The sequence below is a fragment of the Macrobrachium nipponense genome, chromosome 8, assembly GCF_015104395.2.
Source record: "Macrobrachium nipponense isolate FS-2020 chromosome 8, ASM1510439v2, whole genome shotgun sequence".
Lineage (NCBI taxonomy): Eukaryota > Metazoa > Arthropoda > Malacostraca > Decapoda > Palaemonidae > Macrobrachium > Macrobrachium nipponense.
The window spans coordinates 32,447,680-32,466,493 of NC_087203.1; the positions used below are offsets into that span (position 1 = coordinate 32,447,680).

General features: G+C 41.3%; 2 protein-coding genes across 3 annotated transcripts in view; one reads left to right on the forward strand and one right to left on the reverse strand.

Moving 5' to 3' along the window:
• The window catches only part of LOC135222649 (rho-associated protein kinase 1-like), a 298,624-nt gene that overhangs the window by 58,879 nt on the left and 220,931 nt on the right, over positions 1 to 18,814 (forward strand). The window lies entirely within an intron of this gene.
• LOC135222647 (uncharacterized) overlaps positions 2,872 to 18,814 on the reverse strand; it is a 205,852-nt gene continuing 189,909 nt past the window's right edge. The window contains exon 3 of the transcript XR_010316303.1: positions 2,872 to 4,020. The gene's annotated coding sequence lies outside the window, so the exon portion shown is untranslated. The remainder of the gene's footprint in view (positions 4,021 to 18,814) is intronic.

Consider the following 18,814-nt stretch of genomic DNA (forward strand, 5'->3'; position numbering starts at 1 on the left):
AAAGAGTAATTCTTTAAGCTCTTGTTTAAATCCCGGGTTTTAATATGTTTTGTGGAGTGTGAAGGTACAAATTTTGTATAGGAGCATACCTTTATATCGTAAAGGTATTTTTTTTAAGTGACTCATTTGATAGGGCTTTTGGACCCAGGCACAGGGGTCCCTCATACCGCTTGCATTTCATGCTGGCTGAATCAAAGCGGTTTTCTCCGCAAGGCTGCCCTTTGCTGCATATGTAAGAGAGCCTTGCTCCCTAAATGGAATCCAACTTCTGGTGGTAGTAAAATCCACAAGGATTCCAGATCAGGTGAGAATGTTTTGGGTTTTGTACAAGAAACCTTTAGCTCAAATGGCTAAGTGGAATTTTGTCTAGCTGCACTACCCACCATCCTCTTCTTCATGTAGGAATCAGCTGAATAACAGTAGTTAAGATTCATCTCAAATAATATAAATTTTCATAATAAAATTTATTATTTGGATACTTACCTAATGTTAAAGTAAACCCACCCAGCCACCCCACAACTTAGTGGGCTGTCAAGGAGAATTCTGACAAGAGCTAAAACATTTGAAACACACCTGGTGGAGAACAGGTAAAATAGACAGTCATCCGGGCAGCCATTCGATTTTTTGTTTGAATGCCAACTCGCCTAATCGGCGGGGAGATATAGCTAAATTTAACAGTAGTTAAGTATCCAAATAACATTTTATTATCAAAATTTTCATTATTCAAATGCTCCTCACTTTGGAGAGAGTGGCTCATAAAGAGAATAAGGTGAAGAAATGCAATACATGTACGTATTTTATTCTCCTCCTTGTTGTTATGCTCTTTTTCGTCAACTGATTCCTCTCTCTGGAAGAAGAGGTCTCTGATGCCCTCTCACAATTTCCTTTGGTTTTCAAGGGAATGCCTTCCTTCTTCAGGGGATAGTCATAGCATTTGCTCACCTGTGGGGGATGTATGCCATAGGTTTCTTTGAGCATGCTTATGAGGAGATTATGACTTGGATGGAGTAAGGTGAAGAGATGCAAGTGTGTGTTTTCATCCTGACTTGAGTTCTTCCTCCTCTTAGTTTTCTCCAGTTTCTTCTTTCTTCCAAGGGAAGTATGTACTAGTCTCAGAACCCTGCTTACAAGAAGTTCCTTTGGTCTTCAGGTGATTGCCTTCCTTTAGACAGTTTAGTTTTATAAGTCCCCCTGGCCATTTGTATACCATACAGGTAGTCCCCAGTTATTGGCAGGGATTCAATCCCCAGGGGTGTGCTGATAAGTGAAAACCGCCATTAACTGAAACTTGGTGATTTATGTTGCCGATAGCCTCTGTTAGGTATGTTATGGTGCCATAATTCTATTATTGGCACTTTACGGTGCCGATAACCGGAACTCAGCCCGTTATGACACCATAAATTGCCAATTTTATGGCAAATGGCTTTATCCAGAACTTGTGGTGAAAACTCAGAATCTGTGTATTCATCATGCCAAATTCAGGATGCTACTATGTCCAGTTAGGGTGTTGCAGTATTATCTTAGGAGGAGAACTTGACAGCTCAGGCCTGAGTGTCGACAGCTCTTCTTTAGTAAGGGCTTAACAATCTCTTCCTGGCTGCGTGCGACAATCAATCGGGTGTACTCTTCACCTGGTTAGGAAGACCTGGCTGCGTGAGACAATCAATTAGGTGTACTCTTCACCTGGTGAGGAAGACTGGGCTGTGGTCCGGACAAGAGCTCACAAGTTTAGGGGTGTCACCCCATTCCTTGCAGTTCGAAAGACCCATGGCCAGCTCTATGAGAGGAGAGCTGATAGTCAACTCAATAGTCTGGTTAAACTATTTTGATAATAATAATAACTTCAAAAGACCTGTTATGATTGGGGGTGTGGTTGCGTCAGGCCATATTCACCTAATTCTATCTTTGGGATGTTGCCTACAATTCCTTGGACACATTTTTTTAGATCCTGTGGTGTGGTGGCTTCCCAGCAAGTTGTGCGGTTCACCTGGCTCCCCTAAGGGGACAAGTAGCATCTTGTTTAGGTATTCGGTCAGTGAGTGTGTGAGTGACTTGTCTCCTCCATTTTCTCTTCACCTTATTCTTGCTTAATGCAGATGATCAGGTTGTGAGTTGGTACTACTTGTTGAACAGACGAGGATTGTAGGAGAGTTGCATGATTGTATCCTGTCCATATTGCCTTTGTTTTTGTAGATTGATTGGGTGCCGACTGTAAACAACTGTCTGAAATGTAATTCGTGAATTATATGCTATTGTTTGTTTGGCCAGATCATACGACAGTATTTTAGGCCAAAACTATTTGCTTTTACGATATTTTTACAGAATATATAGGCTTCTAGTTAGCAAATGGTAAACGATTATCTCAAATGTAATTCTTGAACGTTAGTACTATGTATTATTATTAAGCCAGAACATACAGTGTCTTTCAGGCCAAACTCTGCATTCATGATGTGTTTACCACATACAGGCTACTAGTTAGCACATGGTAAACACTTACCATAAATGTAATTTTTGAATTTTGCGTTTATTATTATGAATATTATATTGTTATACCAGAACATATGACAGTTTTTCAGGCCAATCTATTCAAATTATCAATATGTTTACCGTGCATAAGCTACCAACTAGCTGACGGTAAATAATTGCCTTGAACGTATAATTCTTGTATGTTATGCTATAAGGTCAAGACTTGCAATTTATGATTTGTTTTCTGGGCCTAAGCTACTAATCACAGTGAGATATGTTGAGTAGGAGCAGTGATTGAGTTAAACAATCTTGGGAGGGGTAAACCAAACAATGCTACTAAATTAATTTATTTCCTAATATTCTATTTAAAAAGGAAGCTTACAATCAGCACAAGTTACCTTTCTATTTCTGTGGAAAAAAATTTACTGGATCAGTCCCTATGTAACCCCTATAATCAATTTGAAGGGCACCCTTGTCAATACTGTCACTACCCAAGTTACGAAAGAGTTGTTCCAGACAGCCGTTCACCTCTTGAATTGCTCATAAGTTTGTTTTTATTAGGTAGTGAATAATTTTTTTTTTATATTTAGATTCCCGAGATAACTCAGGAGTCATGAATTATAGTATTTTCTTTGTAGTTTTGCATTGTGTATCATGAAAAGAATTCCTTCGGATGTTAGAAAGGTCAATTGATGGTTAAATTTTGATTCATCCAATATTCAAATTTTAGTATTTTTTCCATGCTTTGAAAATTATGAACTTGAGAAAAATTCTCAGGAGCAGTGTCTGACACTGGTAGCTCACAAAGTAAACAGTGCACACATGGGACTTCATCAAAGAAAGAGTTACATCAGGAAGATTGAAATAAGTGGGAATATTTTAAAGAGTATGAATGAGTATTCTCATGATTGTAAGAGGATTATGTACATGGTTGTTAATCACGAGAATATTTTAGATAATTGGGGAAGGGATTAAAGGGACAGGATCATCTTTTTCCTTGTGCTGTTCTGTTCCTTGCAGAATTTGAACTTGTTGGTGGCAGAGGAGAGCGCACCTAACACAATTATAACTTTTGACCCTGTCAGTTTGTATCTGAATGTTAGTAACCTGAATGTTTGTAAATAGAGTGGTGATTTTTATATATATAGTCATATCCTGTAAACTGTTTAGCCAGCATACAAAGGAGATGAAGTGAAAGTCTTCGTCCTTGGCAAACTGGTTACCTCAGAGATTTTCAATAAGGAAATTTTACTCAGTAAATAACTGTATTTTATACAACTTCAACCATAATGTTACAATAATTAGAAAACAATATTCTCCTGACCTTTACAGTGTTTCATAAATGTTGCATAACTCAAGAAAAAAAAAATTGAAATACCGTGTACACTATCCCTCACACAAATGTGCTGAAAAGGGCTCCATAACACCCTCTCGAATGTGGTAGTTTATTAAACACCAAGTATAGTTTTCATGTCAGCTTACTAATTTGACTCAGATCCACAGAGCCTCAGTCAAAATCCCATTTCACAAGGAGGGACCTTTCCACAACTATTCCTGTGGAGAAAGGTGCATTATTAGAAAAAAGTATGGAATATTGACAGATAACAAAATTAAAAATACATTCTGTATAATTGTACATGACCAAAAAAAAGAACAGGTTTTTATAAATACACATCATCTATTAACACTACAAGGCCATCTCTAATCTCTACTAGTCAATTTCATAAAAGAGGTCCCAGTAAATTTGTTAAAAGCATTTCATGTTAAAATTTGGTAACCAATTGATTCTGAAGGATTCCAGCTTGCTGAATCCAAAAATCAAGGTTACCAAGCAGTATTTTGAATAGCAATAAGGACCAAAAAATACAAAAACAAAATGGCTGCCATAAGATTCTAAATGCCAATAATGACCCATCTTTCTAATGAAAAATTATAACTAATTTTTTTCCCCCATGATTTATGACATTGAAGAACTCAATTAAATTGTAAAAATTAATTTGAAGGCAACCTTGATGACTTTCAGCGGCATTGCGCTCCTCTTTTTTTTTTTTTTTTTTTTTTTTTTTTAACTTAAATTACAAATCATTAAAGTCAATGATAATTACATATACGTATGTTTCATCTTGGATTTTAGATTCATAATTTTGTGTCGGCTTGTAGGTATGCTTACCTCTAACACATTCTTTTTTTTATTTTGCTGGTAGTGTGCAGATGCATTGTGAAACATCACAAGAATCAGCCACCTCATTACATATATACTACAAGTAGCTATCCTGCCTAGACATAACATAGATTAGTATAAGTGTTTGGATTTTAGGTGAAGGGAAAATAGAGGTAGTTTCTATTCTTAAAAGATTTGTGAAAGACTTCTTGTTAATGTGCATCATCTGTCAGGCCAAGAGGAAGGAAACACTTGTAAATGCTAGCAAACACTACAAGACAGTGACACCAAGAGGTACAAATTGAAGGACCAGAAGAACATAGATGTCATAGAGGATTTTTAATCTTACTGCTTCAGTCACCTACATGGCAGAAATCCTGCTATTGTGCATTTCACAAGGGCAAAATGTCAAGACTAGAAGACTCTGGATCGATCAAAAGCCAAACAAAGAGATAGATGGCCTATTGCTCTGGTGCTTAAAAATTACGGAGTTCATCTGAAAGACTTAAATGGGACCTTTGTTTATTCTGTGAAGTTTCTTCCAAAGAAAGCCTCCATTCTATATGTATATACTTTCAGCATGAGCCAAATAGAAGCTGCAAAATTTGACCAAAGTGTTGCATTGTCTTACTGTAATAACCTAATATCTGCTGAGGGAAAATACCATTTGAAGTGCTACATACAGTCCCAGAAAAACACAGTGCAGAATCAAACACTGCTGAGTCACCTGACTTTGCAATGGCATGGGTCAAGAATGAATGGGAGCTATCTGCTGCAGGGTCACATTCTTGGAAGTCAATGGAATTTTGATCTAGATATTGTTATCTGTCTTCAGAGACTAACTATTAAGTGCAAGCTTCTTATTGAGTTGAAGAGCATCTTTTACTAATAATCTGAAACAAATAGTTGGAGAAATAATGAATTTCATGTGTTGTAAAAAGGTGAAGAAAATGAGAAATGAACTGTGGTGGTTCCTTAAAGGTTCTTCCAATACCCATTGCTGTACCCTTAATTCATCAGATGAGACATATCACGGATAGTCCAATGCTAGTACACCAGCCTGACAATGCCAATTGTCTTTCACTGGTTCATTTTGATTTAAATTAAGGATAAACATTTTGAACTGAGCACCATACAGTGGAGACAACATTTTAACCAGTGATGTACATTCTTGCATTCCAGAAAACCTGCAACTTTTTCTTATGCTCGGTGGTGGCCAGGATGCATATGATAGCATAGATGGTATTACCATGTCAGAGAAGATGAGGGTGATGAAACTAACAATGATGCCACCTCAGACTGAGTAATGAGCGTAGCACGTGACATTACTGGCAGTCCCTGGCTTACGACGAGTTTGACTTATGACGTTTTGAGGTTACAACTCTTTTCACATATTTATCAGAAATTATTTCCAGTTTTACGACTCATGTTCCAGGGTTACGACGCCTACAACACTGATCTGGCAGAAGAAATGACTCCAAAAATGCAAAATAATCAGTATTTGAAGGTATTTTTATGCAAAATGCCATAAGAATGCAGTTTACATAGTTTTTAGTGCAACCAAAGTATTAAAAGTAAGGTTTTCTTAGGATTTTTGACGATGTTCTGGCTTACAACGATTTTCGGCTTACAACGCGTCTCAAGAACGGAACCCTGTCGTAACCCGGGGACTGCCTATATATATAGTGTCAGTGGTGGAAAACTATGGACACCTAAGCATGTAAGTCTTGGGTGTTCTATACATCAGGCAACCAGGTCCAAGCAGCTTGTTCATCTCTTCCAAGGGCTGGCCATACAACTAGTAGGTATGCCCATGACAGACGAAACTGAAATCACCAGATCCTACACTGGGGGCATTCTTCCAGCAAATCTTGTACCTCATCAATCTTTGCACTTCACAGCAGATAATATTGACATTCTGGGTTCTAGTCTGGTTGGCTTGGACACATTCCATGCCTCACAGGTTGCTACCTGGCAGTGTGGCCCACAAGCTGAAGAAGAAACACTTGATGTGCCAGAGATCCTTAACACCCTAATTGAACCACAGTAACCTGCAACTGGAAGTGCAAATTTGTAAAATCTAGATTAACTTGTGCTGGTAAATGCAGGTGTATAGCAGAGTGTATGAATGCTGACCACTGAACTTGACCAACACTGGTATTACAAACTTCCATTCTATCATATGGAGTGCAGACTACTTACAGCTTGAAAAGCTTTCTGATCAGTACCTCATTAATCAGTTAATATTTGGGACTACAACAGAATACCATATTTTATTTTATACCACTGAAATCATTTCAAAGTCTGTTTCTGGATCTGAGGTGACAAGGAAATGCACATTTCATATGCTACTGGGGTGTGTTTAGAATATAGGTATTGATTATATTAATATGCTTCATTTTTTTAACAGCAATATAAATATGAGGTTGTAGCTACAATTATATATTGGCAAATTTGCTGTAAAATTCCTAAGTCAGACAAGTTTGTTATTGTTTAGGTTATATCTTCTTTATCCAAGTGTTCTCTGTTTATTAATATTTACATATATTTTGTAGTAGAACACATTGGATATCTGTATAATTAACCTGAATAAGGCTAAATGCATGTCTACATAAGTGGAATGATACAGATAAATGTTTATTAATATTACTTTTCTTATATATATTTTGACCCACCATAAATTTAATGATGCTTGAAGTATATGGACAAGATGGATTAATTTGTGAAAGAAATGTATCTTAAATGTATCATAAATGATGAAAATGTTTTATCTTTTTGCAAAATTATTACTAAACATGTAACATTTACATAGAAAAATTAACCAGTGAATCATGATTTTATATTAAATATATTCTTTACAGCCAAAACCCTCACAAAAGAGTCCTATCAAAATTTTCCTTGGTAACCTTGATTTTTGGATTTGGGAGGCCTAAATCCTTATGGAACAGCTGGTTACAAACTTTTAACAAGATGTGCCTTAACAATTTACAATGGGACCAGACTATACACCAAAACACTATTCAAGAGATGCTTTGAGGTGATCTCTAATGCAGAGCTAACCATACAAGAATCCTGGAAGAATCAAATCAATATCCTGTAATGCATATGCTTCATAGACAGGGACTTGAGTGCTGTCTCCTACAGGACCATAAAACCTGCCTGGAGGAAACTGTAGCAGAAATGGACTTTGAAGGGTTTGAGGCATAATTTTTGTGGAAGATAGAGTCCCTGAGCAAGTCTATGATCTTGGAGGTCAGGGATGATGTTGAAGAGTTATTGGAGGTGCACACAGCAGAGCTTACAACAGAAGAACTGCAGGACTTTCAGAGGGAGCAGCAACAGATGGCAGCTGAAGAATTGTTCAGAGGACAAATAACAATGATTAAAAATAATTTGTTATTACACAATTGCATATAAAAGGGATTTTGACGGAGGAAAAATCTATTTCTGGGCGATTGGCTCGTGTCGCCAGCGAAATATCCTTTAATCTATTATTTCTAGGGTAAATGTACTAACACATACCAGAGAATAAATAAAATAAAGAAAAAGGTCATTATAACTGACTCGCTCACCCTCTAGGAGGGTGTCGGTATGAACACTAGGTGCGAGTGAGACCACTACCACGAGCCAAATGCCAATAGAAATCTCCCACTACAAAACCCTCCAAGAGGGGAGCCGTCCCACAGAGAGAGCATCTCGTCACTAACTACTACTCCATCCCATGCTGCCGACTGCTGCGCCTCTGGTGGCCATCCTGAGTTAGCGACAATCTTGAGCGAAGGGATGGGTAGGGTGGGATTTCGCTGGCGACACGAGCCAATCGCCCAGAAATAGATTTTTCCTTACGTCAAAATCCTTTTTCTGGGCTCAGCTCGTGTCGCTTGCGCGAAATCGTACCAGAGAAACAGCACAAGATTGTATATAAGGTGAACAAGTAATAAAAATAAAATAAAATAGGTCTCAAATAAAAGATAAAATATAAATGAATGAATATAATTGCTAAAAAGATACATATACACAGTAAATTAAAATTAAAACTATGCTTAAATTACCCTTAAAACTAATTATGTTAATAACATAAGGTAATTTACATATATATAGGTACAATGATTGCATATCATCAATGAAATCTGTGTAACAAAATGTATCAAAAGAGTAATAGCAATTAATATAAAAATACATAAATACGTTGAGCAATCACAAAAATATCTATCAGGAATGTATATGACTTAATATACAAACCCGTAACCATTGTAATATGATGTATCCCCTAGCATAAAAATAAGGGGTTAACATCTATGAGATCAATATTGTAATCATCTGGAGTGTCCCCCTAACCCGACAAAAGGGGCACTATACAATCATAAAGCAGCTAAGACACAAGGTGAATGCTAATGAACAAGGTAGGAATAGACGAACTGTTGGGTGAGGCAGGTAGAAAGGAGGACTGAATCTTCTACTACAATTTAGCTAGAGTCAGGGGAAACTATGTTACCCGCTGCTACTGCTGGGAATTTCAGAGCTTCCAAGGACTTCAGGTAGTGACGTTTGAACACTGTCGGCGATTTCCATCCGGTATACTTTTTTAAATCATCAAAGTTCATATGTTGGAAGTAATTAATTGAGGTGCTACTGCCCTGACATCATGTGCTTTTGGGAAAGAGTCAGGATTGGCTTGTTTAATAAAGTACAGGATTTGTTGCCTGATGCCTTTAATGGATAAAGTACCACCTTTTTCCCTCTTAAAGAGGGGCCCCGATGAGGATGAGGAGGTCCTGGATAGAAAGGCTCGTAAGGTTGAAACTGGACAAAGGGTTACAATCTTGTGGAAGGGGTAGTACCTTCCAAGGTTCCCACCTCATCAAAGGATCTTCATTCTTTGCTAAAAAAGCTACGTTCCGGAGAAAGTAGAACTTCCCCTGTGGGAAGGAATTGAATATGATCCGGATCTCTGGATAAAGCCGACAGTTCTGAAATTCTTGCTCCTGAAGCTAGGCTTAATAAAAATAAGGTTTTTCTTAGGAGCATCATAAACGAGCATGTGTCATTATTGGTTTCGGAAGCCAGTTTTAGAACATCGTTTAAGAACCATGAAACTGACGTAGGCCTCACAGAAGGCCTAAGTCTAGCACATGCCTTAGGAATAGACGAGAAGTAGGCATCCGTCAAGACTATGTTAAATCCAAATTGAAATATCTTTTTCAATGCTGACTTGTTAGTCGTAATCGTGCTAGCTGCTAAACCTTTTTCAAATAAGGATCTGAAAAAGGATATAGCAGAATTAACTGTCATGATTCTGATATCTGACTCTCTCAGGAAGGTTGCTAACTTTTGACAGCAGCATCATACTGCCTCAAAGTTGAATCCCTTTTATCGGATTCCAGGAAGAGAATATTCTGAGGGTCAATATTCGCATCTCTTTTTGCCGCAAACTTCATGAAATCCATAAAGTTAGGGTTTTGAGAATCCCTGAGGAAGCGAACACAGTCTTCGTTTGTACTGACTGGGAGAGCTTGGGACTGGGGATCCGAAGGGGACGAAGGCCCAGTTCCAGAATCAGGGGGTACCAATTGCTCTTCGGCCAGTCTGGGGCTACTAGAGCCACTCGACCCTTGAATGTCCTGAGTTTGTTCAATACTTTCATAAGGAGATTCACTGGAGGGAAGACGTAAATCTTCCCCCAGTTGTTCCAGTCTAGAGCTAGGGCGTCCGTGGCGTAAGCCAGAGGGTCCAGGTTGGGGGCTACATAACACGGTAGTTTGTGGTTCGCTTGGGATGCGAAGAGATCCACCTGTAGCCCTGGGACTCTTTGAAGGATCCATTGAAACGAACTTTCGTCTAGTGACCATTCCGATTCTAGGGGTACTGATCGGGATAGGGCGTCTGCTATGACGTTTCTCACTCCAGCTATGTGGGTGGAGGAAAGATGCCAACTGAATTTGTCTGCCAGGGAGAAGATGGCTATCATGACGTGATTTAGATGACGTGACTTGGAGCCTCCTCTGTTTATGCAATGTACTACCACTGCGCTGTCCAGGACTAGCTTTATGTGGGAGTACTTTGGTGGGAGTAATCTTTTCAGAGTCAAGAACACTGCCATTGCCTCCAGTACGTTTAATATGGAACTGACGGAACTGGGGTGACCAAATCCCTTGGACCTTTTTGACTTGGGAGTACCCTCCCCAGCCGCTTAAGGACGCGTCTGTGTGGATGGTGATCCCTGGTGGAGGGAACTGAAGGGGTACTGACACTGATAGATTCTTGACTTTTGCCCACTGAGGGATAGCTTTGTCCCTGGACCTGACATTTGCTCGTGAGGCGCCAGATCCTGGTTAGGTCTTTCAGTTTGGCTTTCATCAAGATGTTCGTTATTGATGCAAACTGGAGAGAGCCGAGGATCCTTTCCTGAGCTCTCCTGGATGCTAGTTTGTGACTTAGAAATTGCTTGACTGACTTCGCTATTTCTTTCCTTTTGGTAGATGGAATCGACAGAGTGTGTGAGGATAGATTCCATTGAATGCCTAGCCACTGAAAGTTTGACTCTGGAGTGAGTCTCGACTTGGACTTGTTTATCTTGAATCCTAGATATTCTAGGAACTGGATCACTTTCAGTGTGGCCTTGTTGCATTCTTCGACTGATGGGGCCCAGATCAACCAATCGTCGAGATACGCCACTACCATAATCCCTTGCGCTCTGAGCTGTTGCACTACTACTTCCGCTAGCTTCGTGAACACCCTGGGTGCCACGTTGAGCCCGAATGGAACTACCTTGAAGGAGAATGTCTGATCTCCTATCTTGAATCCCAGATACGGACGGAAGTGTCTTGCAATAGGGATATGATAGTAGGCGTCTGTAAGATCGATAGAGGTGGTGACGGCCCCACGGGGAAGTAAGGTCCGCACCTGTGAGATCGTGAGCATCTTGAACTTGTCGCAGCGGATGGCTAAGTTTAAGCGGGACAAGTCTAAGATTACCCTTCTTTTGTGTGAGCCTTTCTTTGGCACGCTGAACAAGCGACCTTGAAATTTTAACCTCTTGACTTTGGCTATAGCTCCTTTCTGAAGGAGGTCCTCCGCGTACTCTGTCAATTCGGTTTTGGAAGGAGTTGACGGAAAGGTCTGGCTGGAGGTGGGTTCGTCAACCAGCTCCAACCCACAGCCCTTTTGACACTATGCTCTGAGCCCACTGGCTGAAGTTCCACCGGTGGCGAAAGTGAAACAGCCTCCCTCCTACCTGAAGTTCTTCATTGGTTCTGGTAACCACCTCGGCCTCCTCTGAAGTGCTTTCCCCTATTGAAGGGCCTCCCGATCCTCTCCCACGAAAGGACCGCTTACCTCTGCCTCCCTTGCCCGCGCGGTCATACTTCTGAGAAGCTTGACTCTCGAAGGCTTGATTGTAAGCTGGAGAGATGGCGTATGAGGTGGAGGGTTGAGGCTGAGGGGATATCACATAAATTGGCTGTGATTGACCTCTAGACGTGGAGGGTTGGGCTGTCTGCACTAACGGCATTGCTGGAACTTGTTGAGGAAAGCGTGGTTGCTTCTTTTGGGTAAGGTTGGTGAAACGTCCTGGGTTTTCCTCTGTTCCCTTACCGTTTATGGTGTCAGGTCTTGCCTCCTCCTAGCCGTAAGACCCCAACAGGTCTTTAAGGCTCTGGTTCAACCCAAACAGCCTCGTAGCCTCTGCCTGTACTTCCTTAACCATAGCCTCTGGGAAGAGATCTGCGCCCCAGATGTTAGAAGAGAGTAACCTATTCGGTTCATGTCGAATGGTTGCCTCTAGCAGGACATGCTTTCTACAATTCGTTCTAGCAGTGGCAAACTCGAACATATCTGACTGCACCGTTTGAGTCAGGGCTTTGGTCATAAGCTTAAAAATTGGTTCTGAACCATAAGCCATGGTTGCTACCTGCAGACATAGCCATCGAGTTGATTGATCTGGCTAGTCGTGATTTTGAGTCAAATTCAGCCTGAATAAGACTATCTGGGAGCCTGGGTAGCTTTTCACCAAACTGCTCCATAGCACAGTCCGGTTTGAGTTTGCCAGCTGAGAATGTATTCGGCAAGTCTTCCCACAATTCTCCGATTGAAGGGAGCAACGGAGATGTGGGATCTGCTTCTTTCAACTGAGGCATGGGTTCCCCCTTCTGGGCTGCTGTTGAATTGGTCGACCTTGCTATCTTGGTTATGGAACGGGAGCGGGGTACTCTCATCCATTGTGAAAACTAATGGTAAAGGGACTTTTAAATGGTTGTATCTTGGTGTTCGAACAATCCATGTCCTCTAAACATCTGTGCCATCTCTGAGCCTGGGTCTCGAGAATAGAGGACTGTCTCCTTTGGTACCCTATCGTCCCGAACCATAGCCGAAGGCGTGAGCCTTGCGTAGCCTATAAAGGAGGCTGTAGGCCTTCCGGGTAGAACTCGAAGTCCTCTATTCTTCGAGTTCCAAACCTCCGGTATGGAGATGAGACCATCCTGAAGGGGGGCGTATGACGCTACTCTCTCCAAGGGTTGTTCATGGAGAAAGCGGGAAGCGAGTCATACGGAGGAAGCTGAGATCCACTAGTGTTGGAGAGTGAAGAGAGGCTAGAGGGGCTTCTCTTAGCCCGGCTATAACAGAATCCTGAGAAGTGATCCTGTCTGACAGGCGAGATATCATTTGTTCCATACTACTCTTAAGGGACCCCACTAGGTCGCCCACCTGTTGCAACAGGCCAGCATTGGGAGTCCAAAGCCGGAGCTGCTGCGGAGGTGTGGAGGGGAGGCTCTGAATAGGAACCAAAGGTAGTGGAACTGGTGAAACTGCCGGGGTGCGAGATCTCTCCTTGGTTTACTTTTCGAGGACTTAGAGCCGGAGCTAGACCCTTTAGACCTGTCTGGGCCGGGATTACGAGCCGGAGACTTACTCGAGGAAGAAGACGAGGACGTCTTCTTCGAAGACGATGACGTCTTAGTCAAGGTCATCACTTTAGACTTGATCTTAGGTCTAACCGAAGCCTCAGGAGGAGTATATAATTCATCACCCGTTAAAGCCTTGGAAGGATGGAGAGGTTGCAGGGGTAGAAGAGACAGTCACACCCAAGGGTGACCCTTGGGTACCTGCATTACTTACCCTCGACCAACAGGTCGTCTATACCTACCATCTGATTCAACATTAATATCCAGGGTTGCGACATCCGTGGAGATATCCTGGTCTTGTTCAGTTAAGGAGGCCGGCCAGCTGTTGTTGGATGAAGGCAATAGTCGGGTCGCCTCTACTGGGTCGACGTACCCTGTCGCCTTGCCTCCGGGAAAGATTAATAGTGCTAATCGCTTCTCAAGTATGTAGGGCTGACCCTTGGCGGTCGTTCCTTGCCAAAACCTCCGACCAGGCCCGCAGGGTAGCCAGTGCTGTATCCCTTACTGCCGGAGCCTGTAAGAGAGGGCGTATTTTAGATTTAAGAATCACTTAAAACTAAAACTTAGAGTATAACTTAAACTAGATGCCTTAAGTTAAAGTAAATGATGAAAACTTAAGTACTAAAAGAAGCGGAGCAGCTACCGGAGATGGAATACTTACGCCTTCCAAAAGCTGGCTCACCAGATCATAACATATGGTACATCGTCTCATGGTACCAGACCGTGGATGTCCCCGTGCGGAGTCGCGCATGGAGCATGGGACCGGCAAACTTTCGTGTCCTACAGGGGTCCTGAAGTGTAGCGGAAATCCCGGATGCTCACAGTTGGTGGTGGCCTGTAAGTGGGAAGACACATGAGTATCTTAAAGGGGTATCACTTACAGACTAAAGGACAAAAGAACTCCGTTACATGCCGGAGCTCGGAAAAAATTTGGGCATAACCCCTCCCTGCATTGCCTGAATAGGCTATAATCCCGGAGAGATCCGGTAAAATATGAAAGGGAGGGGGGGGGATGGTTTAAGATACTTAAGATAAACTTAAAGATAACTTAAACCTAAACACAAGCGAACCGGACTAGGTCCAGTTGAAGCGGAGTGTAGAAACTCAGCAATACGGTAAGGTTAGTAGAGACCTACTGTTATGCTCCGGTCCATCTAATGGGTGGACTAGCTCCTTCCGCTGGATACCAGGACTCCGATCAGGGAGGAGCTCTAGTAAGGAGGGAATGGGCGAGAGGACATACAGGCTCGAGCTAGGCCCGCAGGAGCGACAAGGCAGTAACGGAGGGGGAAGGAACCAGGGCCCCCCCACAACGTACCACCCGGCCGGACCGAGAAGCGGAGAGGTCGGGACCAGTCTGGGTCTGTCCGACTCCCTAGCCCCTCCGGCGGAGGGGAGAGGGGGAGGCAGGCTCGGGTATGTGAGGCGAGCATGGCAGACCGGCCCACCCCCGCCCGACTCTATGGAAGAGCGGGAGGGGGGGGGGGACTGGGCAGGCGTCTGGCTGTCCCGTGATCACGCAGTGACCACGAGGCGGTAAACTGAGATACGGTAACCAAGCCTAGGCCAACCAACTGATCAGAGAGAAGCTATCGGGCGAAGGCAACCTGAACTGAAAAGCGGTAGTATATAGGCCCACAGGGCTAAAACCAACTGATCAGAGAGAAGCTATGTGGAAGCAACCGAACTGATCAGCGGTAGAATAGGCTCTATGAGCCGGGGCCTAGGCTAAGCCAGACGCCAAACTAAACCTAATAATGACAAAATATATATATAAATAAAATAAAAATGAAAGAAAGAAGGTAAAAATAGCAGGAGAAAAAATCCAGGAGTGTACGACTAACCCGAAGGCAAGTCTACCACTCAAAGCTAGTCAGGGGCCGATACTAAGAACCTGGACTAGGATCTGGATAGAAAAAGCCTACATAAGGTGATATACATGCATGCATGATAACCTGAGTAGACCTTAAACTAAATAAAGCGGGATAATCAAAATAGAGCGTAAACGAATAAGGGATGTTCTAGGTATGGGAGACCAAGAACGAACCCATCACGCGGCAGGACCCATGCTGCCATGCTTCCGACCCCAAAAAAAAAGAGACGTATTTATACCTAAAAAACGGCAAATACTGTCTCAGGACGGAAAAAACCAACTAACCGTAAATACTGAGTACTTTAACTTAGCTGCTGCAATAGCTGCACGCTCCATTATCGAAAATCCGAAGAAAGGGCACAAAATACACAGAGAGAAAAAATAACACGTGTGACTCGTGCGAGCTAACTGAAAAGGATGACCACCAGAGGCGCAGCAGTCGGCAGCATGGGATGGAGTAGTAGTAGTACGAGCTGCTCTCTCTGTGGGACGGCTCCCCTCTTGGAGGGTTTTTTTGTAGTGGGAGATTTCTATTGGCATTTGGCTCGTGGTAGTGGTCTCACTCGCCTAGTGTTTCATACCGACACCCTCCTAGAGGGTGAGCGAGTCAGTTATACTGACCTTTTTCTTTATTTTATTTATTCTCTGGTATGTGTTAGTACATTTACCCTAGAAATAATAGATTAAAGGATATTTCGCGCAAGCGACACGAGCTGAAGCCCAGAAACGGATTTTGACGGAGAAAATCTATTTCTGGCAGGACCTGTGTCGCCCAGTGAAATAGGTTCCTTTGATACTATTTATAGGTATAAATATTGCTATTCATACCAGAGAAAAAGAGAAACAAGAGTGTCCAAGATAAATGCCTCACTCACCTTTTGTTTAATAAAAGGTGTCGGTATGGAGGGATAAAGATTGAGTGAAACCACTACCAGAGGTCCCTTGCCATTTACTTCTTCCTCCGGCCAAAAACAAACCTCAACTACATAGGCCGAACTAAAGCCCCGCTACCCTCTACTACTACAGTGAGTGCCTCTGACGTCATTCCTTTTGATAGCATCATCGCTGACACAGACGCTTCTTTCTTTTGTGCTGGTTTTTGTTTTTTGCTTTGTTATTTTGGATTTATCTTTCAAGATGGCTCAAGCTTCTGCATCCAAGTTGGAGTACTGCTTTTAAGGTTTTAAGATCTCATTTTATGAAGATCTCTCTTGTTTTATTGTGTTTAAGGAGGAGATAAGGTAGCATGAGCTTCATTAGACTTCGACACAGGCTTAAAGCCTGTAGAGGACTTTACTTTGGGGATCACGGAGGAAGTTTTGGGTCGAACCAACCTTTGCTTCTCCGTGAAGCCCCGGAAAGAGGTAGAGAACATAAAATAACTCTGAGGATGAGAATGGAGACTGAAGGAGAATGTCCGTAGTAAATATGAAGCTTTACCTATTCAAAGGAAGGTGTATGTACAGTATATAAAATTGTTCCTTTAGAAATACATACTCCTATCTCCAAGATATCACTATTAAAGTGTAGACTGAATGGACATCATGTATAGCTTGTGCATCTCTTAGTGACCAGAGCCCTTTGCAAGGGGTGCTGAAAATAAGAATTGGAAGGGAAAGTACCAGATTTCATTTTATAGTCATTATTATCAAGTTGTCAAAGCGAGTAGGGAACATTCATCCCTGATAGGTTTGCAGTAGAGGGTGCCAAAATAAGCTTGTTAACTTGACGACTATTGTGATAAATTTTATTAGATGATGCCTGATGATGTAGTCTCAAGATACTAGGAAGTGAAAGTTGTCTGATATTGTAGAAAGAATGGTACTGATTTGTGCTTTCCTAGTATGTATTGCAAAAGGCAAATGTTTATCATGTTCATTGGCCCTTACATCCTTGATGATTGTGCAATGTGGGCATTGGTAAAAAGAAAAAAGTTGTAGCCTTTTATTTAATTAACTTTGTAAAAAAAAATCGCTTATTACCTCAGAGAAACTTGAACTGTCTTCTGGGTTATTGATGTTGGTACTCATAGGCAAGAGACAAGATGCACTGATGCCTCAATTTTTTCAGGCAAAGCCATATTTTACTCAACAACACGTATAGGTATGTTGATGTATTTTAAGGCCATCTTTAGTTCCTGCTTTGTTTTCTTTCTTTTCTCTTTGCAGACTTGGTTCCTTGGGAGCTTGCTTTGCTAATTAAAAGGCTTTTAGGTTTGTTTCAAAAGAATGTTCATGCATTTTGAATAATAATGATAGAGTAGTTGTTATTTGCTCATTGCATGTATTGAGTTTAATGGAGTTCATCACACCAAAAAGAGAGACATTCACAAGTACTTCTGACATGTCTCCTAATAGGCCATTGATATCTAACACATGGGCATCTAATGAATAATCCATGTAACCCTACTTAGAATGTAAAGTAATGATAATAAACCATTTGTTGATTGAATGTCTAAAGTATAATCAGCAGTAAACATTGAGTTTTGGAAATAAATAGATCAGTGAAATTTTGTCATAAACCTCAACATTTGAAATTGACCCACTATACAATAAAGTTTTTGAAAAATTGTAATCGACAAAATGTAATAAAAAATATAGATAAAAACAAATGCTTCAGGCCAGTCGTGTGAGAGCTCATGATCACCTCAGTGGTCTTGTCAAACTATAATTAATAATATGTTTTAATTTACTTGAAGTTAAAACTTGATGCCAAAAAAGAGATTTTGACGTAGGAAAAATCTATTTCTGGGGGGAGACCTGTGTTGCCCTATGAAAAATCCCTGTTATTCATTTTTCCCAGTATAAATAGCTCTATTATATACCAGAGAAAAAAGCTAACATAGTTATGCTGAGGTTACTACCCCCAGCGCGATCACCCAAAGGTGTCGGTATATATAGGGGCGTTGTGTTACCACAAACCACAGGGCTTCTGCCATTTAGAAGATTCCCTTCAAAATCCCTCTCTTTTGGTGGGAGCCGTCACAACGGAATCCCACGACTCGTCCCTGCTCGCCACTACTACTACTACCGAAGCGCCATCTTGCATTCCTGATTAGATCTATAAACTTGGATTAGTCAGGGTGGAAAGAAATGTTAATAGGGCTAAGGTTCATAGGGCGACACAGGTCTCCCCCCAGAAATAGATTTTTCCTACATCAAAATCCCTTTTCTGGTGTCGACCTGTGTCGCCCTATGAAAACATACCAGAGAATGCTATACAAGTTTTTAGTGTAAAATTATAGTAAAACAGGTTAATGATTACAGAATAAAGAATTATAAATAGTTTTACTATTTAATCTTAACATTATATCTTAATATCTGTAAGAAATAATTTCTTAATATATTCTTAACCATAATAGTAATACTTATACAATACTTAAAATTGTACATAATATGAAGTTATTGGTCCTAA